Raw genomic sequence first — 12,603 nt, forward strand, 5'->3', positions numbered from 1 at the left:
CTGTCTCAGGAAATAGCAATGCATCCAATAGATGTTGGACAGTGTTGAGAGCAACAAATTATCTAATTGTCACATATTTCTCAGTTATGCAATTTCTTTTTAAGAGCAGAATTCCAGTATTCAGCCAGCCATGTTCTCTGAAGCAAGACGATGCAGCATGCACCTGCACCTCCACGCGCCATGTTCCTAGGCATCTGATCCGCACTGCAGAGCTCAAGCACATGGAGGAGAGGGATTAGCAAACCAGTGTGCAGAGCTTGAGCTAGTCAGGAGTAGGAATTGTAGGTAGGGATATGAACTCAAGACCAACACTTTACTGATGCCTTTCCTATTCAGGAAAATGCTGTCCTGATGGGGTAGGAATCTAAGCATTTTATTTTAAAAAATCATTAGCCCTTTTATTCTTCTCTCAAATGTAAGATGGATGGGTCTGGGTATTTCTTCTCCACATAAACACAGTAGGGTAGGAAAAGTGATTTTCCTTTCTGCCAGCTTGGATGGACTCACACATGTACTCCATCTCAGAAAGCAGGTCCTAAAAACCAACTGTATCTTAGCTGGTGGAAGGAACTACCAATCCTTTCCCTTACAGTTGTCCACCCATGAAATGTGAGATGATTCATTGGGTCAGGCACAATGAGAGTACACAAGACACATGCATGGATCTAGCCAAAAAGCAGTCATTCTCTTTGGAGTAGGAACAGGGATACACCCCTAGGAGATGAAGAGAGACCCTTTCAAAGACCCATCTTCAAGACCAGTGTGCAAATACCCATCTCCAAGACCAGTGTGCAAATACCCACAAAACCCCAACATCTAACTGCTCTCCTCTTTGGGGGACCCAAAGGAGGCACCTGGCCATCACCAGGCTTTCTCATGTTCAGGCTTCTATGGCTGCTTCAGTGCAGTAACAGTGTTTGAATGCTCTGGGGAGCATGTAGCACTTTGAACCCTGGATTTTAAAGCTTATTTCATAATTGTCTTGAGGCTTAAATGGCATTTGATCAATATTTCCAACAATTTCTAAGTGCTTATTCTGACCTTCAAGAATCACTTATACTTTACAATACCCCAAACTGACATCACCATTAATCTTGCATGTGGAATTCAGCAATTCACAGAAGTAAATAATAAATAAAGCCCGTCTCTACTTTATCAAATAATCAGCCGTTTTTCAGTGATCTCAGTTCACACCCTTATAATGCTTTTTTTCTGTGCATTAGGACTGAAGTTTTTGTATTTCTTCTTCTGAGGCAGTTACATTTAATGTTAAACAAAAAAAGTTGCTGAATGCAGTCATGCCTTTGAAGTCTGGCAGCTAAGACTTCACAGAATCACAGAAGGGTTTGAGTTGGAAGAGACCTTAAAGCTCATCTAGTTCCAGCTCCATGCAGTGGGCAGGGACACCTTCCACTAGACCAGGTTGCTCAAAGCCCTGTCCAGCCTGGCTTTGAACACTGCCAGAGATGGGGCAGCCACAAATTCTCTGGGCAACCTGTGCCAGTGTCTCGCCACCCGCACAGTGAAGAATTCCTACCTAGTGTCTAATCTCAATCTCCCCTCGGTCAGTTTAAAGCCATTCCCCCTTGTCCTGTCACTAGATACCTTTGTATAAAGTCCCTCTCCAGACTTCTCGTTGGCCCCCTTTAGGTACTGGAAGCTGCTCTAAGGTCTCACCTGAGCCTTCTGTTCTGCAGGGTGAAGAAGCCCAACTCCCTCAGCCTGTCTTCAAAGCAGAGGTGCTCCAGCCCTCTCATAATCTTTGTGGTCTCCTCTGGACTCACTCGAGTAGGTCCACATCCCTCTTATATTCGGGGCCTCAGAGCTGAACGCAGCACTGCAGGTGAGGTCTCACAACAGCAGAGTACAGGGGGAGAATCACCTCCCTCAACCTGCTGGTCATGCTCCTTTTTATGCAGCCCAGGAGCCTGGGCAGGTGGCTTTCTAGGCTGTGAGCACACACTGCCAGGTCATGTTGAACTTGAAGGTAAACACCATAATTTCTTCCTCTGCAGCAATGAAAAGCTCTCTGTCCAATACAGAAAAATACCAAAAGAGTAGCATAAGAACGTCTCTGCTTAGAACTTCTTGTGCTGTCCTGTGGTGCTGGTCCCCCAGGCAAAGCCAGAATGGGATTGAAAGTTTGCAATGTCCTCGGTGACTTAGTTTAACAATAGGACTCTGAGTCAGAGAGAGAATACTGTCACCTACTATGAAAGTATGTGTTTGTTAATCTATTTTCCTTTTATTGTGACAATGAAACCACCTTTTTTTTTAATTATTTTTTAAATGATATGATACTGTGGATTGAGAGTTTCTGGTATCATCAGGGAGGAAAAAGAACTCCTAAATCTGGTTCGATGTTAACCTAAACTTTCTAACTACCCTGCTGAAAAATGAATTATTCACAGGTTTACTCCTAACTTCACTCAACTTCATTTCAAGTGTAATGCTTTCATTTCTACAGGCAAGTATTTACACAGACCAGATGTGTGCACCAATGAACATTTGCTCACATCTTTCTACAAAAGTATGTCTTTGCAGATGTACATGTATATCTTGTGGACGTAGTCTGAACTTTTGCTTTTGAAAACTGTCCTAAAATACAGTGACAGATGTAATTACAGAATCTAGGTCAGGATGAGAAAGCCACAGCAAGTGAAATACAGGAAGCATTACTAAAAAGGCATACATTTAGGTGTCATCTTCTAATTAAATGTAATGGCTTACATTTGCAGAAATGTGGCTGCTGTATGGTAGGCACAAAGTATGCTAGTATGCTTTCTTCTACATGTGTACCTGTGTAACTTCAGGGCTGCAATCAGATGGAGAAGTGCTAAAGCGCAGGAAGTGGATGCACAGTTCCGGCACTGGAAAGGAGAGTGGCACTTCTGCCTCTTATGAGGCAGAACATGAACATGCATGAAAATGTCCTGTAATTTGCCCATAAACAATTTCTTTGTAAGTGACTAAAAGCCATTTAAGTGGATCAGTGTTGCTTACTGGTCTGTGACCTGTAAAATCAAACTAACACAAGGCAGCAGTTACTATGGAGGAATACTGGAAATATAGAGATGATCTATGTGAGGTGGGAAGAATGGTAACGAGGGATAAAAAAAGATGCAATTCCAAAATAGGTGTGACAGCAGATGTTTAAAAAAAAAAAATTAGACATGGGCATTGAAAAGTGTAATTTCAAGAATGAGAGGTGATGTTTTGGCAGAAATACAATATACACACAAAAGAAATTGTCTAAATTCAATGTGTCACCAGCACTGAATTTCTTTAAATGCAAGAATGTTAGTAGTTAAATGCCAGTGATAAATTCTGGGATTTTATTCATATAGAACACAACTATCATTTTGACCTAAGTCCTGAACAACAGAAGTTGGCTTGCTGGTGTAAGATCTGTGATCTTTGAAGAATAGTTCTACCAGTGAGAAGATCTTGTCACCTTTACAGACTTGATCTAAGTTCTCAGTAGGCAGAGAAGGTGGTTGAGATGTCCTTCCCCTCATGCTCAGCAAATAAGACCTGGGAGCATCAGGACTGCCCTTCTTTGTAATCTGTGGAGAGAAGGCAATGCCCAAGCTACAAGTTTTGGCACATTTCATAATCCTGACAGGATCTAATCAGGGATTCAAAAGATGGAGTGTGCTGGGGACCTGGTAGTAGATACAGGAATAATCCACCCCCTTGCTATTGCTTAGAAGAGCAGGAGGATGGAGGATACATTCAGGCTGATTTTCAGTTACTTCTTTTTTCATGTTTGTGTGTGGTCAGTACTGATGGTCATTCTTGGTGTTCTCACTCTTCAGACGACAGGGACTGCTCTGACAACACACTTTGTTTTCTCCATCATTTCCGCTTCTGTTAGTTGTATCTGGAATACAGGGTCTATGTCAGGCCCCACATAAGATCAACTGCAGTCAAAAGCTTTTCACACTTCACATGCAAGAATGTGCCCTCATTTTATAGCCCATCTATCAAACAGGAACATACTCCAACTCAGGTATAGATGCAGACCAGGAAGATTTACGATCCCAACTGCCTGAACACAGTTTTAAGAAGTCTTACTCTAAATGTCACAGTAACATAATACATTTTAGTGTGTTGGAATACAGTACTTAGGGGTCTGTGGGCATTTAAAAAGAACAGCCCAAATAACTAAGGCCAATGTTTTAATAAAGCAGCTAAAAACACTTGGACTGAGAGCATCTAACAGCACTGAACACAGCATTCATACGGGAATGTTTTTTTGGTTTAGGGATCTACAGGAGCTGTTCACAGGTGGACAGATTTCTACAGAGATTGAAGCTCTTCCAGCCACATGGAATGTGAAGGGAAGTGAAAATTTTGGCAGAAATCATGTGGATGTCATTTGTCATTTGCTATATTTGGGTATAAAGTTCTGTTTATTAAAGCAGTTGCAAGTAGATGAGGAATACATCTGTTGCTATAAAGAGATGTAGACTGTGAAACAGAACACAAGTGTGAGAATTAGCAAAAGTATTTTAGAGGCTCCTGGGACCTCATGAGATACCTTGGTCCCCACTGCTGAGTACCACTCACTAACCAGCTTGCTACAGTGAGACTCAAAATAAGTGGCAGCTGGCAATAGTGGCATTGAGTGGAAGCTTGATGTATTGGGTTTACATGGCAAAATTTTGGTAACGGGGGTGACTGCAGGGAATAGCTTCTGTGAGCAGATGCCAGAAGCTGCCCCCACGTCAGACACAGCTAGTTCCAGCTGGCTCCAAAGCAGACCTGCTGCTAGCCAAAACTGAGCCCATCAGCAATGTTGCTAGTGCCTCTATATAATAACCTACTTGAGAAAGGATGAAAAAATGCTGCACAACAGCAGCTGGATTAGAGGACAAACAATATGTCAGAGAAAGTCTGCAGACACAAAAGAAGGAGGAGAGTGAAAAAGGAGGGGAGAAGGTGCTCCAGGTACCAGAGCAGACATTCCCTTGCAGCCCATGGTGCAGCCCATGGTGAGGCAGCTGTGCCCCTGCAGCCCAGGGAGGTCCTTGGTGGAGCAGATTCCACCTGCAGCCTGTGAATAGCCTCATGCTGGGGCAGGTGGATGTTGTTTAAAGGAAGTTGTCATCCTCTAGAGACCCTGTGCTGGAGCAGAGTCCTGGCAGGAGCTGCAGCCCTGTTTAGAGAAGCCCATGCTGTTCGTAAAGGACTGCACCCTGTGGAAAGGACCCACACTGGAGAAAATCATGAAAGACTGGGAGAGACGCCATGCTGGAGCAGGGGAATAGTGTGAGAAGAAAGGAGTGTGTGAAGAGGAAGGAACGTGTGATGAAATGACCACAGTGCCCATTTCTTATCCCCTGTGCTGTATGCAGGAGGAGGTAGAGAAGTTGGAAGTGAAGCTGAGCCTGGGAAGAAGGAAGGGGTGGGGGCAAGGTGCTTTTAGATGAATCTCACTGGTTCCTACATGTGATAACATCAAAGCATGAAGGGTAAAGCCTGAGAGATGTGTAGCTTGCTGCAGTCCAGCTCCATGCATCCACAACTGGCAGATCCAGCCCTCCACTGGCCGGCTGGGCAGCAGACATGATGTCTGTGTGTGGTCTGAACAGGAACCCAGTGGTATCAGGCCAGTCACTGTCAAAATAGATGTCTGCCTCTTAGAGAAGAAAATATACATTAACTGAGCTTCCATTTTGGAAGTTTCATGGGAGAAAGTGCCAAATCAGCCGAGGTGCTGAAAAAGCTACAAAAGCCAAAACACTGGTGGGTCACTGTGATGGCAGAACTCCTGTCGGTGGTCATAAGCTTTACTCTCCAGAAGTGTGAATAAAAGTTGCTGATGACTTTTTAAATTAATTCTGCAGGCATTTATGGAAGAGGAAGGCTGTTGGTGACAATGTAGCAGGGATTTCAAATGACATGGGACTTAGGAGCTAAAACCTATGCTTTGAGTTATGTTTGAAAACGAACTGGTAGCCAGTGCATTTGAAGACCATGTTTTCCTCTTTGCAAAGAATCATGCAAGGCAAATGAATGCTAAAGTAGCACATCCCAAAATAATTAGCTATAGCTGTACTAAGAGATTCATATACTGTGGGGGATTGAGCTCCACAATTTAAAAAGGATGTTAAAGTACTTGAATGCATCCAGAAAAGAGAACCAAAACTGGTGAAGGTGCTGGAAGGCATGTCCTGTGCGGAGCGGCTGAGGACTCTGGGTTTGTCTACTTTGAAGAAAAGGAGGCTGAGGGATGACGTCATTGCTCTCTGCAGCTTCTTGAGGAGGGGAAGTAGAAAGGGAGGTGCTGAGTTCTTCTTCCTGGTACCCAGTGCCAGAACATGTGGAGATGGCTCAAAGTTGCGTCCGTAAGGGGAAGATTTAGACTTGATGTGAAGAAATATTTCTTTACTGAGAGGATAAAGGTCAAGGGCCGAAGGCCCAGGGGACGTGTCTCAGCTCAGCCTGGGGCCTTCAGTCCCTGCCTGAGCCATGTTGTAGCTGTGCCTGTCCCTTTCCCTGTCTCCTGGATGGGCCTGGGACCTGCACAGCAGAGAGCTGCTTTCCTGGATGGGCCCTCAGACCTAGGGGATCTCTTGTCATGCAGAATTGTAGTCATAACCTAGTCTAGTCTGGTCTATTCTATTCTGTTCCATTCCATTCCATTCTCTATGCTCATCCTGAGCTGAGGATGAATGAAATTGTTATTTCCCTGTAATGCCCGGGGGGTTTCAGCTCCAAAACCACTTTCAAGAACACAAATCACAAAGCTTACATGTTGAAACAGGATTTTATTTTATGATTTTATTTTATTTGGTTTGGTTTCTGTTATACTATGATATTTTATTTTATGTTACTTTACGTTATTTTATGTTACTTTATGTTATGGGGTTTTGTTTGTTTTTCTGGTTTGGGTTGGTTGCTTTTTCTAATCTGTTTCAGAGCTGATGCTCACAAGCACAACACAATGCACATGTGTAGCCAGAAGTAGGCTGATGCATTCTTCAGGTTAGCTTGAAGAAACATCCATTGCAGTCTGGCAAAAGAAAGCCACTGAGCCACAAAAAGCAGCAGCAGGAAGACAGGCCAAGCAGCTTCTGTCTACTGAAGAGTGAATATGAAGAATGACCATCAGTATCGATCACACACAAAAGTGCAAGGAGGAGTAGAAGATGTGGTACTGTGGCATATTTCCCAAAGCATAATACCTATCGATGATGAGCACACTTTTGTCTTCCAAAATTTGCTTGGCCGCATTGCAAACTAGACAGACTTGGCCAGAGATGCATGGAAGGTGCTGTTGTGACTGCCCAGCACTGGTGTTGCACGCAGGGTGAGCTGGAAAGCAGCAGCTTCTGATAGAGCAGGAAGGGAGCCTGTCCAAGCACAGGCTGCTGTGCACAAGGAAGAACCCCTGGGGAAATGGAGGCAAGGGAAGAGCAGAGCTCACTCCCACTCTGAGCTTGTTCTGAGCAATGGAGGCAGAGAGAGCCAGGGCACGAGTGGTGACTTGGAGATGTGAGAGAAGCCACCACAACTGAGCCCAAAGGACCCTGGGGGAGGCCTGACAAGGGGCGGTGCTCAATGCTATGCAAGACAAGCAGGCCTCTGAGGGCCATCCAGGAGCCACTCTGGGAGTCTAGAAAGCTTCCTCCCCGCAGATGGAGGCAGGAGGGCCACCTGCGTGGAGCAGAAGCAGCAGCCTTTGGGCCAAAATAGCCAAAGGAGCCATATTAAGGGGCTGTGCTTGCCCGTGGAGGAAGGCAAAAAGTCCCCGGGGACACCCACAGGCCCTCCGGGGGTGGAAAAAGCCTTCCTGCCCCCAGCTGCAGGGCACCAGGGGCAACCTTTGTGGTGCATGAGCACCAAGCAGTAACAGCCAGAGCAAATAAGAGGAGCCCTCACAAGTGGTCTTGCTTGGTGCTGTAGAGGGAGGTGAAAAACCCCTAGGGACCTGTGCCAATCTGTTCTGGCGGAAAATTCCTTCCTGACCCCAGCACTGGCAATCGGCTACCCCTCAGCATATGAGCAAGACCTGCTCCTGGTCCACAGGCTGGTCATGCCTCCCAGGAGATGCCCAAGCACTCTTCTCCCTCAACCTGGAACCACCTTAGGGGCTTTCAAGGGTGGCAAAAAATCCCTGTCCTGATCAACCGTTAGAGCAAGAATCCTTCCCATGCCTGGTGGGGCACCAGTGGTACTCCAAAGCACAGGAACCCCTGGAAACATCTCGGCATCCAATTTCTGGCTCCCTGGAGGATGATGGTTAGCTCTGCAGTGCTCCTCAAGAAGGCATTCCTATGATCTGGCCATGGCTATCCTGCTGAAAAGGATTGCTATCCTTCAGATGAATTTTGAAGGTGGTGCTGCCAGGAGCTGGCCTTGCAGTGGAGAACTTCCAGCAGCCTCGTGCAGCCTCTGGTCTTCTTCCCTCAGCTCCTTCTAAGTAACTCCACTGACTCCTCAAGGATTTCATCTTGGATGTCTTCAGACTGCCCTGAGCCATTCCTGTCAGGACACATGCTCCCCCAGACTTTGTGACTGCTTCGTTGCCAGGTGGAGGCACTATGACATGGAGGTGATAGGCCCCCATGTGCAGCCCTGCCCTCTGCCCCCCAGTCCAGCATCCTCCAGAGGAAGGCCTTTGAGGTTTGATAAACTGCAGTTATGTCCATTAAAATGGGTGATGGGATCTTAAACTGTCACCTTTCAACTTTCCCTCTGAGCTCCACCACACCTTAGAAAACGTGCTGTCAGAAAGGAGGAGGTGGTAAAATCTGGTTCCTGTTGGGAAGACTTGACAACTTTAAAGCAGTTTTACAGGATTTTGAAGAGACTCAGTAGACGTTTTTCTACCTCTTACTTGAAAGCATAAATTTTCAGAAGTTGGTCAAAGTAGTGGTAGCTTCTGTTCATATGTCAGGGAACACCAGGGGCTATAAAAGTTGCACTGAGTAGAAAATTAAGTTCAAGCAGAAATGTATGGGTAGAGTCAGCAACATAAGTAAGCTTGGACACCGACCAAAATGTTAGAAAAACAAGTGACCACAAACTAGAGTATTCCGATACCCACAACACTCTGTTGAACACTTATCTGGTGTAAAGCGTTAAAACTTCAAAGAAACCAACATGGTTTTGTGGGCTTATTTATAAGCTACCAGATTCTACTCATTTGCTCTTCTGGTTTCTTATGGCCTCAAGTTTTCCAGAGACTGTGAAGCCCTCTTCTGTGTCCAGGGCATCTAGGTGATCTTGAGAGTGTTTAAGTGTGGCTGTCATGAGGCTGCAAACAACTTTCTGCTGTCTCTGACAGGGTGCACCCATCTGTATGTAGTATCCCTCTGGGTCAGGTGTCCTGTCTCTGCTTCCTTCCAGCTTCCTATGCCCATCCTCACTGGCAGAGCATGAGACTGAAAAGTCCTTGATTGGAGTAAACATTACTTAGCAACAACTAAAAACATTGGTGTATTATCAGCACTGTTCTTAGACTAAAGTCGAAAACACAGCACTGCGCCAGCTAGTAAGAAGGAGAAAAATGACTGTTACTGCTGAAACCAGGGCATACTCCAAAGCAGAATTTATTAAATCTACACAGTCTTGGCTGTGAATGAAGTACACAACTATTTTGGAGGACTTTCAGTATATTTAGCATTTTACAGAGTATCAGGCCAAACAAGCTTGCCTGAATACATCCTGATGATGTAGACTCTACTCTCCCTGCAATATCACCGAGTGGTTTAGCAGAGACACCAACTGAGCAGAGCAGAGAGACTCTAGAGAAATCAGTAAGGTCTGGAGAAGCAGAGGCGATGAGTATGAAGGGATGCTCTGGTGCTACCTTTATTTGTTTGCTCTGGTGCTACCCTTATTGTTCTTATTTAAGAGCCTGATTTTGCAGCTATGTGTTTTCTCTGATGCTGTGGAAGCAGTTGTGTGAAGCAAGAGCTCAGCAGTGTAAACCTCCTGCGCTGCTGCCTTTACAGACAAATATCACTTTCCTGTCCAGAGTGAATCATGTGACAAAAGCAGCCCTCTGCCATGGCTGCTTCTTCTCACTAGTCCTCTTGATGAGAAGTAAGCTATTTGCGTTTTCTTTTTCCTTATTGCATGTCTGCTTGCCTCAGAGAGATCTACCAGTGCCACAACAAACCCCAAGCCTGTTGCAATACTACAGGCTGTGGGAAGAGTGGCTGGAAATCTGCTCAGTGGAAAAGGGCCTGAGTGTGCTGATTAACAGAGCTAAGCATGATCCAGCTTGTGCCAAGGCAGCCATGAAGGCTGGCCTGTATCAGCAATGGTATGACCAGCAGGGCAGGGCAGTTATCATTCCCCTGTACTCAGCACTGGTGAGGCTGCACCTTGAATCCTGCATTGAGTTCTGCGCCGCTCACTACAAGAGAGACACTGAGGTGCTGGAGCAGGTCCAGAGAAGGGCAGTGGAGCTGGTGAAGGGTCTGGAGAACAGATCTGATGAGGAATGGCTGAGGGAACTGGGCATGATTTATGGAGAAGAGAAGGCTCAGGGGAGACCTTATCGCTCTCTACAGCTGATGGAGGATGGAGTGAGGAGGTGGCTGGCCTCCCAGGTAACAAGTTGTCTCCAAAGGACAAGAGGTAACAGCCGCAAGCTGCACCAGAGAAAGTTTAGATTGGATATTAGGGAAAAAGTATTCACCAAAAGGGTGGTCAAGCATTGGAACAGGCTGCCCAGGGCAGTGGTGGAATCAACAGTATTCAAAAACCGTGTAGATGAGGCCCTTTGTGACACAGTTTAGTGGTGATCTTGGCATTGCTGGGATAAAGGTTGGACTTTATGATCTTTGTCTTTTCCAACCTAGTTTATTCGGTGTCTCTGTGACATGGGTGACAATAGCCTGGTGACCAGTGTGGCAAAATGAGTCCTGGTGACTACTGTGGCAAGATCAGTCCATGTGGAGGGAGGGACAGCCATAGCTCTGCTGCTTATAGCAGCCCCTTTCGAGTGGGCATGAGCCCCATGCAGTGGGTCATCAGGTCAGCTGTGCCAATTTGATCTCAGCTGTGTCCCATAGCATTTTTGGCAGTGATGGCTGTGAGATTAATAGGTTGAATCTCTCTTCCAAAGTCTCTTATTTGAAATACTAGATATAAATCTAAATTGATACCCCAGCCACCTTCTAATCTCTCTAAGCTTAAAGCTCAGGTTTACTAATACAGTAATTTGCAAAGGTTCACATTTTATGAAAAAATAATCACGTTTAATACGTGCATTTTGTTTGCTTGCTGCTAACATTTCTGGTAGGAGAGAGGACAGGTCCTATTCTGGTTTTCTGTAACATGCATTTTATTTTTAGGCTCTTCTATTTAAAACACTATTTTTATAACACTGTGGAGCACAGGTATTTAGAATAGCACTCAAAAAGGCTAAGAAGTGAGGGCAGCATGTAGTATGTTTTTTTCACAATGCCTTTTATCCCTGGCAGTGGAAATTATGCCTTTTTCAGCCTCCTTTAGCACTGAAGTGCTCTTCTTGAAGGAGAATGTCCAGTGCAAACACTTCAGAGAAGGCTACCATGTTGCCTTCCAAGTTATTAAGCTATTCTTGTTATTCTTCATCCTATTACTTATATATGCATCTTTGGCTGTGACTGCACACAATAATCCTACCCCAGGTGACTTAGTAAAAGGTGAGAAATTGTTCATTTATTGCAACATTAAAGCAGTAGTTTCCCAACTTGATAACATTTGTTGAAACCAAGCTCATCTACAAAGTCCAAGCAAAAAACCCGTCATAATTAGTAATGACAAGCACATTGTAACATCTGTTATCCTCTTAAGGCATGTGCAAAGATTAACCCAGTTTACTTTTCAGGAGACTTATAAATGTTCAAGTTTTTCTAAACGTGCATAGAGCAATGCAGTCAAGGGGACAGATCCATTTCTGCTATACCTGTGAAGAATAAGGCTCAGGCACCCAGCAAGTCGTGTCTTAGAGGCGGTGAGCCAGATCTTTAGCTGATGTATTCTGCCAAACTGACAATTAGACCAGGTACTTAGCAAGTCTGAAAATTAAGCCAATTACTATGATACTAACAGATTTAGTGCTCCTTCTTAATTCTAATATAAGCTTTTATTTTTCAGTACTAGGCAGAAGGATGAAAGTGTTCCAGGCCTACAGAGAATAATGACACTGTGCCACTACAAGCAAAGGCAAGTGACTTCCCTGGGTGTAAAGACGTTTTCTAAAATGATATGAACAAGACAGTGTCTTTCATGAGGATATGGAGAAAATGAGTATGTGCTTAGTAAACAATTCAAGAAGAAAGTATTAGGCTAATCAGTAGTTTTGATGGTGGCATTCATTCTTTTGTAGCATTACAGTATTAAGTAAATATCAATATTATATTAAAAGTAAATTACTGGAATTATGCTAATTCAGGGAGTAGGGAAATATATGAAAAGAGGCATTTAATATTGAAATCAGACATACTGGAAAACTGTAAAGTACTTCTTCAGTAACATTATGAGAGTAGACACAAATAAGACATGCTGGATGAGGACTTTCAAGGAGAAGCCCAAAAAATTTGCATCTGAAATTTGAAGAACTGTGCACATTATTCATTTTGTTCAGAAGCAGCA

This window comes from Psittacula echo (genome assembly GCF_963264785.1).
Source record: "Psittacula echo genome assembly, chromosome: Z".
Classification (NCBI taxonomy): domain Eukaryota; kingdom Metazoa; phylum Chordata; class Aves; order Psittaciformes; family Psittacidae; genus Psittacula; species Psittacula echo.